This window comes from Mustela nigripes, chromosome 1 (assembly GCF_022355385.1).
Source record: "Mustela nigripes isolate SB6536 chromosome 1, MUSNIG.SB6536, whole genome shotgun sequence".
Taxonomy (NCBI): Eukaryota; Metazoa; Chordata; class Mammalia; order Carnivora; family Mustelidae; genus Mustela; species Mustela nigripes.
Window position 1 is genome coordinate 48,709,899 of NC_081557.1, and position 18,871 is coordinate 48,728,769.

The 18,871-nt window shown below is 55.0% G+C and overlaps 1 protein-coding gene across 1 annotated transcript in view; it reads right to left on the bottom strand.

The window, feature by feature from the left end:
• ARAP1 (ArfGAP with RhoGAP domain, ankyrin repeat and PH domain 1) overlaps positions 1 to 17,965 on the bottom strand; it is a 62,529-nt gene extending 44,564 nt beyond the window's left edge. Inside the window, exons 1-2 of the mRNA XM_059410109.1 lie at positions 17,850 to 17,965; positions 696 to 779 (exon numbers count right to left, since the gene is read on the bottom strand). The gene's annotated coding sequence lies outside the window, so the exon portion shown is untranslated. The remainder of the gene's footprint in view (positions 1 to 695; positions 780 to 17,849) is intronic.
• Between the last annotated feature and the right edge of the window lie 906 nt (positions 17,966 to 18,871).

Sequence of the window (18,871 nt, forward strand, 5' to 3'; positions counted from 1 at the left end):
TTCTTCAAAAAGGCTGCTGTCCCCAAAAGGAAGACACAAAGAGAAATACGCTGGATGTTCTAGGATAAACCAGCTCTCCACATTATGAAGACATCAGTTCTTCCCAGGTTAAGCTATAACCAGCACAAAACACAATCCCCCCAAAATTACCATTAGGCAGATTCCAAAGCTCATATAAAATGATAGTAAGGATTTGTTAGGTGGAAAAATAATATGCAAAGTAGTGTTTTGTTATGTAAACATCTAGGTTAAATAAAAAATGTACATATATGTCCATCTGTATATACATATACATAAGAATGACCCCAGATGGGTATACAAGAAACTGCCTGCCTTGTGGGAAAAGAACCAGCCTGCCTTGGGGGAGAAGAGCCAGTGGATGTGAGGACAAGGAAGGAGGGTTACCTCTCACTGTATGTTTCCTTACCTCCAACTTTTCTACCACCTTCCAAAAAATAAGTACAATTTAAAAGAGAATGTGATCTACAATGCCCACCCACCTGCTGGTCCCTGCCCTACCCACCCCTTCAAAGCCCTTCTGGGAGGCTCTCTAACCTCACCCTCTTCCTGCCTCTCTGCCTATTTTCAAAATGAAAACTGGGAGCTCTGGCCTCCATGAAACCTCTTGCACGTCAAAGTTGGGGCTTAGCCAAACACACCCAACCCAGCTCCCCAGCCCCTGCCTCCTAACTCACCCGCTCGGCTGCCCAGGACACTGGGGATCCTTCCAGGAGCAGCAGCTACTCTGAATGGCTCCTCATCTTGGTCCACGGTGGAATCTGTAAGGAAGGAACAGGGGTGGAGGGGGGAGAAAGTCCATGAACCAATTTGAGCTGCTGGATGCCGGGAGGAGGAGGAAGGAAGAAGGAAAGGAAGAGGAAGAAAGAGGGGAAGGAAAAAGGGAAGTTAGAAGAGAGGGAAGGAAGCAAGAGATGGGTAGATGGTAGGGGAAGAAGGAAGGGATCAGGGAGTCTAATGGAAGCGGGGGGTGGGGGGGCATGAAGGTTAAGCCAGAGGAAGGCCTTCTCGTGGGAGGGAAGAGGCGGACAGGTAATGGCTGCACAGATGGCGAAGAGGAGTCAGGACCTCCCATGATCTGGCCTCCCTGGACCGGTGTGTGGTCCCCAGGCTGGGCGGTGCAGAGGCAGGCTGCAGTGGGAATGGCTGGGCCTGCCTGCGCCACCCGCAGGGAGGACTGGGGGGGGGGGGGCGCCAGATGCAGTTCCCACTACAAAGCTGAACCTGTCAGTGAGAGGTGGGGAGCAGGGGTGGGGGGCGGGGAAACATGACACTCTCAGCAGGGGCTAGAAGCCTCGGGGTAGGGTGAGGGCAGAGGGGGCAACTGAGGCACGGGTGTGAGACCCCAGAGGCCCAGCTCCTAAACATGCATGGGGGACCAAAGGAGACTATTACCAGGCAGGAGGAAAAGGAACTGGCCATTCCCGAGAGCAGGCCCCCAGCAAGCTCAGGTGGCCTGGGCTCCGCCGTGTGAGGAGGGTGGGGAGTCGACGGGCACCATGGGCCACAGCACATTTCCTGCCACAGGGTGGGGTCAGGGTGCACCTGTGACCATCTGAATGTACTAGCTAAGTATTTATCTAAGTAGACTCTACAGCTACTTAGGATGGGGCTCAAGTAGATATATGTTTCAAAAGTATTTTTTTGAAGATTTTAGTAATTTATCTGAGAGAGAGAGAGAGAAAGAGCACATAAGCAGGTGGAAGGGCAGAGGGAGAGGGAGAAGCAGACTCCCTGCTGAGCAGGTAGCCCAACCCGGGGCTCCATCCCAGGACCACAGAATCATGATCTGAGCTGAAGGCAGACGCTTAACGACTGAACCACCCAGGTGCCCCTTCAAAGCATTTTAAAAATAAACTTCAGGTAATTAGTACCTCAGAAAGAATTGGCAAAGAATGGCAGTGCTACTCAAAGGATATTTTTTTTTTTTAATAAAAGACAACCTAAATAGTCATTATACACCAGGTATCTAAGCAGTTTTTATTAACTTCCTGAATCCTCACAGCAACCCTATGAGGTACACAGCTCACAGTAGAAGATGAAGAAACTGAGGCACAGAGAAGTTAAGTAATTTGCCCAAAGTTACACAGCTAGGAAGGGGCAGCTTGAATATAGTCTTAGATCTGCTCTAATACAGTAACCAGCGGTAGCCCCACAAGGCCACGAGCCCTGAAGACATCACCACATAAAGAGGTGTGCTGTATAATGTACACACTGGAATTTGAAGATTTAGTACAAAAACCAAGAAGACAAAACATCTCTATTGTTTCTATTTATTATAGGATGAAAGTATACTATTTAGGATATTTAGATTAAATACATTAAAATTAATTTCAAAAAATTTTAAATTGCTCTTGTGGCTCACAATGCATTTCTCCTGGATAGTCTAACTCTGGATTCTTTTTTTTTAAGATTTATTTATTTATTTGAGAGAGAGAGCGAGCACAAGCAGGAGAGACAGGGGGAGAGGGAGAGAATCTCGAGTAGACTTGGTGCCGAAACCAAGAGTCAGACCCTCACCAGATGATGCCACCAGATGCTCCCAACTCTGCATTCTTGGCCACTCTGCTTCCTGCCTCTCAAAAGTGATCATGAACACCAAGAGAGCGCCTGTTCCACCTTGGGTCCCATTCTAAAGACTCAACGTGAATGACTGGGTCCCCAACCATGCTACTGGAATGACCAGAGTTGGGAAACAGGAAACCACTTCCAACCCTGAGAACGGGTCAGACTCCTCCGGGGCCTCCCTCAAGTTCCTATTCCTGGACTAAAGACTTCAGACCGAGGTCAGACGCAGGGACCCACCCTGACACCCCTCTAGGACACCTCATTCAAGATACTAGAAGCACAAACCTGACCTCAGAGACCTGGACTGGCTCTCCAGGAAGCTCAGGCTAGAGGGGGTCAGACACCATCCAGCCAATGAAAATAGCCCAAAGGGCCCTCAACAGGCTGAGGGTCAGGGAAGGCATCCTGGAGGAGGAAGCTCCTTGAAAAAAGAAGTTTGGAGCAGTGCCCAGCTGGGCCCTACTGGAGTCTGAGGCCAAGAAGGAATTGGCAATAGTAAACCTCTTTATTTAAAATTTTGGTATCTTACCTTAGATTTTTCTCAATTATTTTGATTTTAAAAAAATACAGCTTAAAAAATATTATCTTGAATACTGAACTTTTTGCCCATCCCCACCCCTTACACTTGGTGCCCAGGGCAAGTGGCACACTAACTGTACCCTAATCCTGGCCCTGGTTTGGAGGTGTATGCCCTCCAGCTACTGTGACACATCCCTGAGTCTCCACCCCCAGGAGAGCAGGGACCTGACAGAGGGGAGTGTCGTCCTAATGTGACAGCAAGGCCACAAAATGGGGGGTTCCCCTCCTCCTCTACCCCAAGGGCCCAGCTCAAGCCTCAACACCCCACCACCCCACTCTGCCCCGCTTCTCCTGTCTCCCTCCAGCTCCCCTCTGCTGTGCCAATTAAGATCCCACTCCAGCTCAAAACCGCTAAGTCCAGCCCCTAGTCATTGTCATTCGACCTGCTCCAGCAGCAGCGACATTTACAAATGAAGAAACAACACCCACAGAGAGGAAGTTACTTGACGTAACCCAAGCCCTAACCCAAGCCCCAGCCAGGCTGGGCTGGCCCAAGACTCCCTCCATGTTGCTTTTTGCACCAGGCAGCAGCTGAGCATAGGGGACCCCTGAAAATGTCTGCTGACAATGAGTAAATGAGCCACAGCCCCCCACCTTCAGGTGCTGACTCCAGACTGCCTTCTCCAGCAAGTCTTCCCTCACCAACCACCTTGGGCTCCTAAACCTGGGAAGCTGAGCCCTGCAGTTGGGCACTGTTCCTGATCTGCCTCTAGTTGTTCCATTCATGGAGGTCCACCTCCACCTAACCCCCACCTGGCCCGGGGTATCCTGAGGGTCTGCACCCCTTCTGTTTCCCTTTGTTCTCCACAATGGAGTCCAGGGCCTGGCTGGCCCAGGGGCACTCAGTCCAGAGGTAGTCATCCAGAATCATTAATCCTTGCCAGTCGGTCCTTCTTTTGGTCTGACCTGAGTCTCTCTTGCTGGCGGCCAACCTTTCACCTTCTGTCCTCTGACGACCATTTTGACCCCCATCACAGTTTAAATCTCACTGCCCCTTCTCTGTTCCAGCCCAGAATCCCTTGCGCCATACCTACCCGTCCAGCAGGAAGGCAGCCCAAGGGGCAGGCACACTCCTACTTCCTCCATTTCCTAAGTGCCTACTGCATGCCCAGCCCTTGCCAAATTTCCACCCTTATCTCACTTATCCTCATAACAACCCCCAGGCCTGAGATCCTTGCCCCATTTCAGGGAAGCTGTGTGGGGTGGAAATTTGCCCAGGTCAGGTCACTTGCTGGAGTCAACAGGGCCTTCCGAGAACGTGACCTCCTCTGTCTAGTCCAGGTGGAGAGGCTTTCAGAGGAACTCCTGGGCTGGGCTTTGAAGAAGTAGGAGGTTGCGTTTCCAGCCCAAGGGAACCGAGTGTGCAAGGCTGAGGGATAGGAAAGGACCTGGCAGTTCCAGAGACAGGGTGATTTCAGTGGGCAGGGACGGGGGAGGTGAGAGGATGGTAGTGACACCCCGACAGGTCTGGGGACTCCCACAGGGTTGGGAGCCTCCTTTGCATTCTGATATGCATGGTGAGTCAGGCCTGAGTCAGGGCAGCCTTGAACGTCCCAACTCCTTCCACATTGGGCTCTGAGGTCCCCTCAGCCCAGACCCTGCCCCCGCCCCCCCTTCCCAGGATGGCATCTTCAGGCCGCCTCTGCATAGAGCTACACTCTGGGTTCAAAGGAAGGCCCAGTGATGGGGGGAAAAGAGGCAGAGAAAGGCAGGCCCAGGCTCCACACTCCCTCTGTCCTCCCCAGCACACCCTCCCCTCCCCCTTCCCCTGCTGCCCCAGGCAGGCCAGTCAGGGACCCTAGCATCCAGACCTCAGGAAACCCCTCAGAACGTCCCACACAGGAACCAAGAACAGTACTCATGCAGCCTCCACCAGGTCTACAAACCACAACCTAGCCTTACCACAACTTACACCTCACACAGCCCTGAGGGACACACCTTGCACACCACTAGGCAGCCGCACAGCTGATCTGCCTCTCCACTGCGCACACACCCTTCAGCCCCCACACTCCCTACCAACCACCCGACTACATACAACTGCCCTTCTGCCCCGCGATGCCCGGTGTCCCCCAACCGCTCCCTTCTGCCCAGTCACCAGGTGATACCTGTGGGCAGGGCCACATCGCATCCGCCACCCTCCTGGGCGTTCTTGGGACTCCGCTAACCAGGCCGCTAATCAGGCCAGGGGCTTTGGAGACACTTCCCTCAGATATGAGGAACTAGGTGGGGGCGGGGTTCCCGGCGCAGAGGGTGCAGAAGTGGCCCCCGCCTGCGGCCGCAGCTATTTCCCTCCCTCCCGGCGAGGCAAGGCAGCAGGTGCGGCCCTCAGCCAGGCAGCTCACTGATCCCTGGGCCAAGAAGCCCACTTCCTATCTCTCTGGGATGGAGGGCCACTGCATACTGCACCCAAAGAGTTATACTGAAGTCCCCTGCCTCGCCGCCACTCCAAATCTCTGCCTGTCACTTGCCCAGGCACCAGGCTTCTACCCTATCCCATCCATGGTGTGAGCCGCGTCTGGGGTCCTCTGGGGTCTCAAGAGTGACTGAGGCAGATGAGGAGCAACACTGAGGACAGTGAGGACTGGGTCGGGGCCCCAGCATCTGGGTGCATGAAGAGTGGCCTCACCGGTGAGTCCCTGGGGCTCCAGGTCAGAGCCCATTCCATCCCAGGAGGCAAAGCAAGTCTGGGCTCCAGTCCTGGCTCTGTCAATTCTGGCCTTAAGTGCTGGGCGAGTCTTGTCACATTATGAACCTCAGTTTCCCCCTCCATAAAGCAGAGCTGTCATCCAGATGACTATGACACGTCACCATATATGTACCAGAGACCACACTCATTCGTCATCCACTCCCTCCTCTGCCTGCAAAGACAGACACTTCCTGTTCCTAAGGCCCAAGGATTTGGCCAGTCCTGACCAGCGGAGCCCTTCGTGCTGGCCCTGTTGCCAGGCTCTAGTCTGGACCCTGCAGCACCCTGGAGCTCTCCGTTACCCTAGCTCCCAGTGACTCTCACACCCTGCCTCCAGCCACATCCCCATGCAGGGCTCTAGAGATACCCCACTGCCCCCTGGACTTCTGTCTGGGTGGCCCCGTGCACTGCACATGCCCACCCCACCATGTACTCTCCAGGGAAAGCAAGGCTACCCTTCAACCTAGGTGTGGCCCTTGAGCAAATTAGAAAAAAAATGCCTCTTCCTTCAGGAGCCCCACAGCATGACCTGCAGCTCAGCAAAGAGGACAGGCTAGGTTTCAGTACCCCTCTCCCAGCTCTCACCTCACCCCTCCCAACCAGATACCCTGGTACAGGGCACAACAGGCACATTGCACACAGTGGACCTGGTGAGAGGCAGGCCATTTAAACAGCCTCCTCGGGGCAGCTGGTTCAGCATCACCCCTAAAAATATAAAACCAGTTTTATTCGTGCCTGTGGTGCATTAAAGACTAGGGGACAGCAGACATCGCTGAGCTCAATTTCAGGCCTAGCCTTAACTCCCACCCCAATCTTGAAAGACTATCACTTTTAAAACCCTCATGTCTGTACTGTTTAAAGTTTTCATAGTCATGTATCGCTTTTATAATTAGAAGGCAAAAAAGATAAAAGTATCTTAAGTCTGTTAGAATTGAGTGCTGTGAAGTGTGTAAACCTGGCGATTCACAGACCTGTACCCCTGGGGATAAAAATATATGTTTATATAAAAAATAAAAAATTTAAAAATTTAAAAAAAAAAAAAGAATTGAGTTTGTTCCCAACTTGTTCTTCAAAACCATTATTAAAAAGCACCTTCATGAGTTTAAATGTAACATGAGTAGATGACTAAGAAAACAATTACAAATGAAGCTGATTTCCTGGGCCATCTGGACTGGAGAATGAAAAACTGAGACCCCCGGGGCACCTGGGTGGCTCAGTGGGTTAAAGCCTCTGCCTTCAGCTCAGGTCTGATCCCAGAGTCCTGGGATCAAGTCCCGCATCTGGCTCTCTGCTCAGTGGGGAGCCTGCTTCCTCCTCTCTCTCTGCCTGCCTCTCTGCCTGCTTGTGATCTCTGTCAAATAAATAAACAAAATATTAAAAAAAAAAAAAAGAAAGAAAAACTGAGACCCCCAAACTCACTTCCTCCCTCCATCATGACCTTATCCTCCAGAAAGTCAGAAAGTCTAAGACACCACCTAGCAGATAAGGTCCCCCTTACCAGGACGTGAGGGCCAGTGGCAGAGTGCAGCCCAAGGGCTTTCAAATGGGAAATGGACTGAGGGCCATTAGTAAACATGAGACTTCAGAGTCCCGTGGTTTGTCCTCTAGACAGCACCTGACCCCATCCTAGCCCTGACCGTCAAGGAGCCCCCTCATGCCCAAGCCCCACCCCGGAGAGGGTCAGCTGGGAAGGAAGGTATGGAATCAAGTGTGATTATCTGGAGTGCCTCACTTGCAAATTAACGAAACTGAAAGTTAAATGATTTGGGGTTTAGGCCTTGTCAAAAAGTCTGTGACATTCGAATCCCCCTTGGCGGACCATGTACTCTCACCCCCAAACAGATCGGTCAGGACCATTCTGAGCCACTCCCTCCCATTTCCCCTAGGCCTCCTCATTACCTTGTTTTGACACATACCTCCCTCTCCATCCCCACTGCGTCCATCCACCTCAGGCCTCTCCTGCAGGCCGGGATCTCTGGGCCCTCCTCCCTGCTTCTAGCCCTTGCACCCCGTTCAGCCAACACACCCCTGCAGCCTACCCTGTAACCCGCCCCCACCCCCCAAGGCAGAGCTCCTCACCTAACCCGGACTCCACAGCCCTGACCCACACCCACCTTCCCCATGCCCCAGCCCTTCACTGTTCAGACGTAGCACGTGACACCTGGGACACTCCCAGCAGGAGCACAGAGGGCTCTGTCTGGTTCCCTGACCTCAGGCATAGATCGTCCCCTCCTCAGCTGGGGGCTGCCCAGGCAGGGCTGGGCCAGAGGTGCCACAGAGTGACTCCAGCAAGATCCTCCTCTGTGTCCACTGCTCCCTATGGCAGGAAGTGGTGGGGACAGCGGGGGCCTCTTAACACTATAAATGAGGCAGAAACAGAAAGAAACAGGGCTGACCACATGGTGGGTGGGAGTATATGGGGCTGGCAATGGGCTCCCAGGCAGCTGGAGCAGACAGAACCAGTCACATGGTAGGACCCTCAGAAGGGTTGAGGGCTAGTTTTGGCCCTGGTCTGGGAGAGGGACAGAAAGCCACCTGACTCCATCCTCTCTGAGCTGCCCCCAAACCTGATGCGCCTACCTACCTGGGAGAAGAGACTTTGCTCCCCTGCACCCTAGAACTAGCAGCCTAGGAGGGCAGGGACCGGAGCCTCCCTCTCCCTAGGTGGCCACTGGAATGGAGAAGCCCAAAGATAAGCAGACCGCTTGCTGCTAACACCCAAAAGGGGGAAGCTACCTGTGTTGATGGGGTAGAGGACTGGCAGGGTGGGCGCTGGCAAAGAGACAGAGACCAGGTACCAGCCACACAGGCTCTGGCCTCCAGTGTGATGTGTGACCTCAGCCTTCCCAACTACAGAGTCAGACAGAAGATGGGAAGACTCCATGACTCAGCCTCCCCTCTCCAACTCCCGGAGAACATTCTCACCCACTTCCCCAGCCTGGCCATCCCTGCCTAAAACAACAAAGGTGGTGATTATGGAAGGCTCTCCATCTGCCAGGCACTGTGCTAAACACAGTGTGGGGACTGCTTTATACCACCCTCGTGACAATCTAGAAAGTGAGTGGTTTTAGCCCACCTTATGGATGAGAAAGAAACTAAGCCTCAGAAAGGTTAAGTACCCTGCCTAAAATAACACAGGAGCCAGCATCTGAGCCAGCATCTGGGTCCCTCTTTCTATTCCATCTCCTCAGAGGGGACAGCGCAGAGACAGGCAGAGAGCAGGGAGGACAAAAGGGGTCGGGTGGGCAAGAGAGAGGGAGCATGAGCACAGGCTGAGAAGGGCCTTGAAGGCCAATGCTAAGACATCTGCCCTTACTGTCCAGACAGAAGGCACTTCCAGGATGGATTACAGGGTGGGGGGCTGGCAGGTGCACAGGGGTGCCGGCTGCTAGGAGACTGGGAATTCATAAAATTTCTGAGTCTCTGTTTCATCATCTGCACAATAGGGATTATGAGAGTTTTACCATGCAGACTTGTGAGAAATAAATGCATACCTTCAAAACACAGCCCAAATCTGACCAGCTCTCACTCCCCAGTGACTTTCTACCTCCCTCAGTAAACACCACAGCCACACAGGTCTAGCAGGCTGTGTGTAGTCCATCCCCACTGCCTCTGTCTCCTCGCTGTTATTCCACCCACTCTGTGTGCGCTAACCTCAGAGCTGGGCCCTGGAGGTCCTCTGCCTGGAATGCTCGTCCAGACATCCCATGACTCACTCCCATGCTCTTCCCAGCACTTTCTCAAATGCAAGGCCTTCCTTCCCTGAATGCTCTGCCTAAAAATGTGCCCCCTGAGTCCCTGACCCTGTGTCATCTTTCAGCTTTATCACTGGGGGGTTACAGACCTGGATGCCTGCACCACTGTTGGGGCACTGGACTACTGCGTTACACATTTATTTGTTCATTGTCCGTCTCCTTAACCAGAGGACAGGGGTGCTGTCTCTTTCACAGCCCTATCCCCAGTGGCTAGAAGTGTCCGGTCCCTGGAGGGATGGAGGAATGGACGTCCACAAAGGCCTGGCTCACCTCAGTCAGGAGCCTGGGACAAGGGCCTGCGACCTGGGTAAGGAGAGGGATGGTTGGACAAGGTGGGTGTCAAGGTTCACAGTGGAGTTCTAGGAGTCAAAGATTCAACTCTGAGGTTCCTTGGCCCCCTCTGCGGTTGGGCTTCCCCCTTCTCTCCACCTGAAGCTGCCCCAGCCACTTCCTGCTGTGCTGGCCTGATAAACATTGCTCAGGGAGCCCTCACCCGTAGAGAGGAAGTGCTGACTCTCAGACAATACCCCCCAACACTGCTGCCCACTGGGCAACTGTTCCCCAGAGCAGGTCAGAACCTCCTCGGACTTCCAGGAGTCTCTGAGGCTGGCCCCGCCCCCTCTGCCCTGACTACCCCTTCCATGACTTTCTGTGTCATCTGGTGGGGTTCAAAGGGCCTCCACCCCCTGGCTCCTGCCACTTACTCCTCTCCCATCTCATTCCCTCCACTCGCACTGCCTGACACTTGACCTCCAGGTCTTTGCTTATACCATTCCTTCTGCCTACAACATCACTCTACCTTGCTCTTCAAGGCAGAGCTTCAAGTTCACTTGAAGTTCAAGTGTCAACTTCAAGAGTCACCTACTCCAGGAAGCAGTCTCTGACTCCCATGGCCACAGCCCTCATCATGCAGGGATGTCATTATCTGTGACTGTCTCACCACAGACTTGGCTGGGTGCTCCTTGAAAGCAGAACAAGAGTCTGATTCCCCTGCATCCAGCCTGAGGCCGGCAGGCAGGCAGTGAATATCTGCTGAATGAATGAATATCTCCTAGTTTTGTACTTGGAAATTAGTTCCCAGGCAAGTAAGGACTTGCCTGAGGTCATACTGCAATCAGTGGCCAGACTGTGGCTCGAACCTGGCCTCCAGCCTCCTTGATCAGCCACCTCCCGTTTCCCTAGTGCCCACCAGGTATAGCAGTAGTCTCCTGCCTGCCAGACTGCAGGCCTGCCTTCCCCCCGCACTCCACACCCACCAACCACCCACTCCTCAGGCACGGGGGACCACCTTACCCAGTCCTCCCCTCCTTCGGAGAGGAAAGTGAACCCCAAAGAAGTGCAAGAAACTAAACTAACCAGGGCCCCAGGACAAGTTAGGGCCAGGCCCCAGGTGCACCAGACTGGACCCCCTTCCACTAGCCTGTTCCTTGGAAGAAGTGAGAGGGTCCGGTCCCTCGGGGAACCTCAGAGATACCGCAGCAATGCCCTAACTCTACCGGGCTAGGCAGGCCCCTCGCTGAGAAATGTGGGTTCTGGGTTTTCGGGTCACTGGCGGTAGAGGCAAATGAGTGTCCTGGTTCATGTCCCGAAACAGAAACTGGAACAGAACTGCGAACAGCTAGATGCTCCCTGGGCTCAGCATGCCCATCTTCAGAGCTGAGGAGATAGAAGGGGGAGGAAGAGCCCCAGTCTGAGGGGAGAGGTAGGCCTTTAGCTGAGGCTCTGGCACCCAAAGCTGTCCTACTGTCATCTGACAAAGCCTCATCCCCAGCCCTGCTCTCCGGGGTCCCTTTTCCCCCACCAGATTACGGTTGGCTTTGGGAACAAACTCTGACATTTCGGCTGCAGATCCCCAGTGGGCTGCCTGGGGATCCACTCAGATGGATAAAAGCCTTCTCCAGCTCGCACATCTAGGAAGGCAATGCCCAGCACCTCCTGTCCCAGTCCACCAGGATGCTGAACGCTGACCACACCTGCACAAAGGCGCAATCACCAGGTCCTCTGAGGATGCGTCTGGGTCCCATGGCACACATAGGCACCTGCCTGGTGCCTACCCAGAGGCATGCGTGGCAGGAAGGAGATGGGAAGCACAACCCAGGAAGGAACACACCAGCCAGGAATTCTCCAAGGAGGAAGGCACTTCTCTCAGAGGAGGGAACAGGCCTCCTTCCCACAAGGTGGCTCCCGTTTTCATGACCATGCCCTGTGAGGGCAACTGCTATGCCCACAGGCTCAGAGGGGGCACTGGCAGGACCAGGTGCAGGTGACAGCACTCCAAAATATTCAAAGGCCCTGAGCCGAGGCCCAGCCTCCCTGCCCCCCAAGGAGGGGCAGTTCCTCCCTGAGGGATCCCAGGCTTAGGTCTCCATCCACCAGTCTGTCTCAGCCCTTGAGCTTGGCTCTGACCCTCCAGGACGGGTCCTGGGCCTGCTGAACTACATTCCATGTTGGCCCTGGGAGGACCTGGCTCGTCCATCAGCATGACCCAGACCTTGCTCTCGGACCCAACCAGCCATCAGCCCTCCCTGGACCCTCCCTCAACCCCATCTTGGTACCCAGCAGGACAACCCCACTGCCAGAAAATGAAGAGGTTGCCTGGCTTCTGCCTGTTCCCACCCCATTCCCCACCAAGATGGCTATCTTTTCTGCTACCGCCTAGTCTCCCTTCCAGGGTCTGGTTCTCAGATTTTCTTTTTCTTTCTTTCTTCCTAAGATTTTATTTATTTATTTGACAGAGAGAGACACAGTGAGAAAGGGAACACAAACAGGGGGAGTGGGAGAGGGAGAAGCAGGCTTCCTGCTGAGCAGGGAGCCCAATGCAGGGCTCGATCCCAGGACCCTGGGATCATGACCTGAGCTGAAGGCAGATGCTTAACAACTGAGCCAGCCAGGCGCCACATGGTTCTCAGATTTCTTGAAAGGCGAGAGCTGGGTGCTCTTGCTGGGGCTGGTGGGTTTGGAGAGCACAGAGAGCCTGGAGGCCGGTTGTGCCACTGAACCCCAGAAGTAACCCTGAGAAGCTCCGGGCCTTGTCTGTCTGGCACCAGCCAGCCAAAGTGGGGCACAGGACTCAGTCTCACTCAGAGGCCACCCAGTGCAATTCAAAGTTTTCCAGGCTCTTGGAACCCAGAATTTTGGAAATTCAGAAGCCAGGAAACACCAGCACACAAAACCCTGGAATCCTTGAATCCCCAGTGCCTAGGATCTCTGACTCAGAATCCTCCAATCCTAGCTGCTCTGTGTGGGGAGAGGGTGGATGGGAAGAGAGAGGAATGGAGAAGGCCCCCTACCCCACCTTACCTGCTCTGTTTGATTCGTTCCTGTCCTGATCTGTCCATACCTAGGGACTGGTGTGGAAGCTGTTGCTTCCTGGTCCCTTTGTGAAGATCAGGGGGAGCTGAGTTCAGGGTCCTGGCCTGGCATTATGGTGGAAAGGAGGGGAGGGGAGAAGAGAAGGCCAGGAGCAAGGCAGTGCCCTCTGGGGCAGTAGGGAAGGAAGCAAAGGAGACCCAGGCATTTGGGGTAGCAAGATGAAGTGGGCAGCTCCCCCATCCTGGGGGCTCTCCCACTCCACTACTGGCCCGGCCAGAAGGAAGTAGGGCCAGGCCAGACTTCCCCATGTGCAACTTCTAGTTCTTTCCCCTGGGAATGGAGACAGAGGAGTGGCCATGAGAGGTCCTAGTGCTCCTCTCTCTCCCCCTTGCCCTCACAACAATGAAGATAATAAGGAGGAGGAAGATTTTGCCACATTCCTCCCTGCTGTGATCAGGGGACGGTGGCCTCTCTGACGCCTGAGTCCTCCTCTGCACCCCTCTGGCACTAAGCACACTCTTAACCACAGCTGGTCCCTGCTTCTTGGCCTCATGGCTCTGATACCATGTTCCCCAGGTTTGTTCATTCGGTCACTGACATCTGGGTGTTCCACATCCCAGGCACCAAAACAGAACTAGGTTTGGTCATGGAGAAAGACCTGGGCCCTGTGACAAGGCAGGTAGGCCGCATCTAAGGGAAGTCAGGGTTTCAGAGGCCCAGGATGCCCTGACCGGGCCACAGGCAGGGAGGTGGCATGCAGGCCTCAGAACTTCTGCCCGGGTGTCCCTTCCAGCTCTCCCTTTCCTGGGCTGAGAGACCACAAGCAAGTACCTTACCTTCCACTGACCTCAACCTCCTCATCAGCAAAACAGGGGCTGGGAGAGCCGTCATATTCAATAAAGCCCAGAGCAGACAGGACAAAAAAGGGCAGCAAACAGACCTCCAGAGGTGCTTATCTGAGGGCCGGAACCCTGGGGGGCTCAGAACTTGATAGTTGGCCCCGTCTACAAGTAGGATGCCTGGACAGGCCTGCCATCCCCACAGTGGGCTGCCAGCAATGTCACATGACCATGTGGCCCTCCACGCCCTGCCCGCCACCCAGACCAGCAGTTCCCAGAGTAGAGCAGGGTTTGGATCTCCTCCGCCCACGGTGTCTCCCAGCGCTCAGAGTTCTCACCATGGAGGGGGAGACATTCAGACTCCCGGCTTGTCCCTGTAATGGGTGATTATAGGCAAAACCTCACCACCCTGGGCCTGTCTCCTCATCTGTAAAATGGGAATGGTACCTACCCCAAGAGACTTGCTGAGGATTAAATCAGTCAAAAAAAAAAAAAAAAAATGCTTCCACAGTGCCTGGCACAGAGTAAGCTTCCAAAAAACACTAACTACTGCCACTATTATTACTACCATTCAATAATAATGCTGTTACTGAACTGGTCACTTAAGCACACATTCCCTCCCAGCCACTCAGATTGCCCTAACGGTCTAGAGCAGATGTCCCGAGTACAGGACAGATCTTTTCCCTTCTCAGCTATGTTCCAAAGGCTGAGACAGAGGAAAAACCTCCACGGGAAGGTCACATCAAAGACCAACCAGGCACTGTTCCCCCAGCCCCTGGTCATCCCTGACACCTGAGGTCATTGGCCTCCTTAGGCTGTCCTCCCCAGGGCCCTCATCAAAATGTACAGGTCTGGGGGCCTGATAGGGGCAGGGGTGAGGGGACAAGATGTCCTCTCTGATCAGGGCTCGGGGGCCTGGTGTTGAGTTAGAGGCAGGGCCTGAGCTCCATGGGCAATGCACTTACAGGGGACCTCTGAGGGCCCCTCGTGCCTTCCCGCTGTTCAGATCCTTGGAGCAGCCCCATTAGCACAAAACCCCTTCCTAAAATATGAAACACCCCTCTGTGCAGGGCTACAAAGGGGGCCAAGGCCAGCCAGACTAAGACCAGAGGAGGGGGTAAGAGGGCCCACCCAAGGGACTGGTTTCTACTCCTTAGGAAAGGAGGGGTCTGTTCAGCTGGCCTGAAGGCCGCCTTGGCCACCACCCAAGGGAAAGCCCCTCACTGAGCAGATCCCAGACTGCTGGGAGATCAAGCTGTAAGGTCAAGCTGGGGGAGGGGAAATCAGGCCAAAGCAGGCAAAGGAAACTCCTGCCTGACCCTGCCTCTACCACTCAGTGGCTATCTGGGGAGGATGAAAGTGGTTAGCATACATAATAGTGCCTTCAGTGCTATGTGCCCCTTTACTGACATCTTTCTCACAGATATGACTCCTCAGCTTTCTGAAGCTGCTCCCCCCACCCCATATTACTGGGCAGTGATCCCCGTCTCATGGAATGGTATGAAGTTAAATCAAGTGTAAAATCAGGCACACGACAGGTCCTCAAATCAAACAGAGCTCCCTCCCTTTCCCTCTTCTTTCCCCAAGAGGGCCCAGACTAGGGGTCGGATCTGTCCTGATCCTCACCCACCAGGGCTCACTGTCTGATCCTAGTCTGATCTCTGGTCCTTGGCCTCAGTATCCCCATCTATGAGAAAAAGCTTCTGGGCCAAGTGGTATCTGAGTGTCCATGACCCTATCTACTCCAGTCTCCTTCCCACCTCCATTCCCTCCTTTCTTCTCCATTTCCAACTCATGTCCTACTGCATCCCTCCTCCTACAACAGAACCTTTGGGAGCCTAAAGTTGGGTAGAGGAGACAGCTGGTGAGCAGTGGGTATGAGCCCTCAAGCAACCCAAGGCCCACCCCAGGCTCCCAAGGGTTAAGATCCAGAGTGAAGGGCGGGAGGGAGGGGTGCACGGCAGGGTCAGCGCTGGACAGGCGGGCCTAGAGCCCAGGGCCTGCCTCCCCTTCCCCCACCCTGGGAACAGAGGCTACTTGTTTGGGCATCAGCTGGCTGGCTTTGAGCTTGGCTAAAGGAAGAGTGGGGTGGAGAGGGGAGAGAGCCCCAGAGAATAGAGGGGACTCCCTTCTCTTTAGCTGATGCCCTAGTCTTAGTACTAGGCTAGTCCACCACCAGCCCCTAGGACTCTCAGAAGCCCCTTACCGCTCTGAACTGACCCTTTCGCTCCAGTTTGTCTCTTTCCTTCGTTCAAACTAATTTCAGGGAACAAGATTTACTCTCAGGCCCAATTCTTGCCCCAGCAGTCTCTCTGTAGAACACGAGACCAGGGCTTATCGCCCCATCCTGCAGATGGGGAAATGGGGGCTCTAAGAAGTTTGGGGACTTGCAGAGCCACATAATGTTTGATTGCTGTGCAGGGACTACCCCAAGCCCCAATCATCCCCAGGGCTCTGCAGGCCCTTCCCCACAGAGCTCCAAGGAGACCCTTCCCAAGCTGTGACACTATGAAGGATTGAAAGGCGAGGAAGGAAGAGGCAATAAGCAACCTACCTGTGAAGTCCCAAAGAACATAGATTTTTGGATGGGGAGAAAATTCTGGAGAGGGAGGGTGGGGAAGACAAACAACCTGCACAAAGGACTGAGGTTTCAGGTACAGAAAAGCATGACTGGAGCCTGAGAGGTGGTGCAGGTGAGGCTGGGCTGATGAAGCCTGGGGGCAGTGTGGGCCCCAGGTGGCCTCTGCCCACTTCTACCTCACCAGTTGTCAGGACTGTGCCTGGAACGACCCCCTTGTGCCCAACTCCCGGGAGGAAGTGGTGAATGAGGAGGCAAGGTCCCCCAGGCAGGGTCTAGGCAATCCCCAACCAGCCATGGGACACAGGGGGACGAGTTCTTGCTGCACCCTGCCCCAGCTACCCCTTTCAGCCATACCCATCTCCTTTCCATTCCTCAAATATACCACGAAAGTTCCTGCCTTTGCACAAACTGTGCTGTCCTCTGGGGGGTCCTTATCCTTGTTAATTGCCACTTCACTGCCAAGGCCCATTCCAGTCATCTCCTCCTCCCTGGGCCTCCAAAAGTCCCAGTCCCTGATTCTATCTCCGTACCTGTCTGCACTTGTCTTCCAGATTCTGCTGGGATCATTCTACCCTATAATGAGCTTGCTGGGAGGTCTCCCACTAACCCGGGCACTCTCCGCTCTCCAAAGACAGATATCCTGGGTGCCTCAGTTTGGACCTTGGTGCTCAGTACACAGTCAAATCCTGAGTACCTCCACAAATCTGTACCACCCTGCAGCAACTTCCCCCCGACCCCCGCCCCTTCCCTGCAACGAAGCCTGGGGATCAAGGAAAGCTCCCAGGACTAGAGCTTTGGATGAGGGAAATGCATATGCCAGACCGTACTGCGATCGCTCCTGATCAGAGTTCCCCAACACCAAAAATCACACTTGGAGATCCTGGACCAAACACCCACCCCATTCCCCCTAGGCTGCACTCCAAGCTGGCTCTCTCCAACGCCAATAACCCACTCCCGGCTTGACCCCATTCAGTGAACACACACCTCCTCTTTCCAGCAACTGGGCCAGGTAGGAGCTCTTGGGAGGCCATGCTCCCATTTACTGATGGTGAATTGAGGCACAGAGACCGGAAGTCGTCTGCCCAAGGTCCTTAGAGCCCCAAGTCCAGGGCATAGGGTCATAGGAAAGTGCCAAGCCGTAAGGGTCTCGGCGGTCAAGGAGGTGGGAGCCTTCATTTCACAGATGAGAACAGCAAAGCGCCAGAGGGCGGACTGGCTTGGGTTCCTGGGAACATTCAAGCTAAAGGACTAATAGCTGGAAGCCCCCTGACCCGCCGGTTCGCCCTCCTCCCGACCGACTCTGGCCCGACCGCGCATCCTCAGGTGGCGACCCTCATCCCCATCACCACACAGGAGCGCAGACCACTGCCCCGGGAGAAACGCCCGCGGAAGTAGGCGCGGGGCGCACAACTGGCGCGCGGCCTCGGCGTTCCCTTCTGCGAAATGGGGAAACTCCGGTCAACACCTGGTTAAGGGGCGGCGGACGGGGAAGTCCCAGCAGCCGCACTTACTTGTTCTGAGCGAAGACTCCACGCGGGAACCCGGGGAGTCAGGGTCCCGGCGCCACCACTGACTCACGCCGCCGTAGTGAACTCGCGGCCGCAGGCCGGCGCGCCCACCGCGCTGGGTGCTTCCGCCTGCCCCACGTGACGCCCGGGGGTGGAGAGGGGAGGGCCGGGAAGGGGCAGGGATCCGCCCCCTGCTCCTCCCCGCCTAGTCGCTGTCTTTGAGCCCGCCGGCCAGGCCTAGCGGACAGGTCTGTCGGTGCGTCTCCCCCGCCCTTCTCGTTGCTTGCCTGTCTGTCTCTGTCTCTTGAAGTTAAGATCTACCTCCAACCTTCCCGCACGCTGAGTCTCCATCTCTTCCTGAGTCTTGCCACCCTTCTCCTGGTGACTCTACCCCCGGGATGGGGCCGGGGAATGAGCCACACAACATTCCCAGACCCCTTCCCGCCCCCCCCCCGCCCCGTCCCCGCGTCCCAGACCCCCAGGATGGAAAGAGGCGGTTGGAGGCGGGACGACCTAGGTCCCTAACCTTCTCCTCCTGGATGTCCTTCGCCGACCGACTCTGGCCCGACCTCGCATCCTCAGGTGGTGACCCTCATCCCCATCACCACACAGGAGCGCAGACCACTGCCCCGGGAGAAACGCCCGCGGAAGTAGGCGCGGGGCGCACAACCGGCGCGCGGCCTCGGCGTTCCCTTCTGCGAAATGGGGAAATATCCTCTCTGAGGATATCCCACTTCCCTCTCGGGGACCACATCCCCCAGGGGCAGCGTGGTGGGGGAAGAGCCCTACACAGTCAAAGGGCTGAGGGATCCCTTGGCAGGAGGCTGCATAGAGCCTGAGGTCCTGGCACCAAGACACCTTCAGTGGCTGAGATTGATAAGATGTCTGCCCATCCTGCCAGCACATACACAGATAAGGGCCCTGGGTTTGGGAGGAATTCCTGGGTCCTGTGTTCCTGTCACTTCTGAGGCCAGCCAAGTCAAGAGACCCTAATTTCTCTGTGCTTCTATTTCTCCAAATGCCCA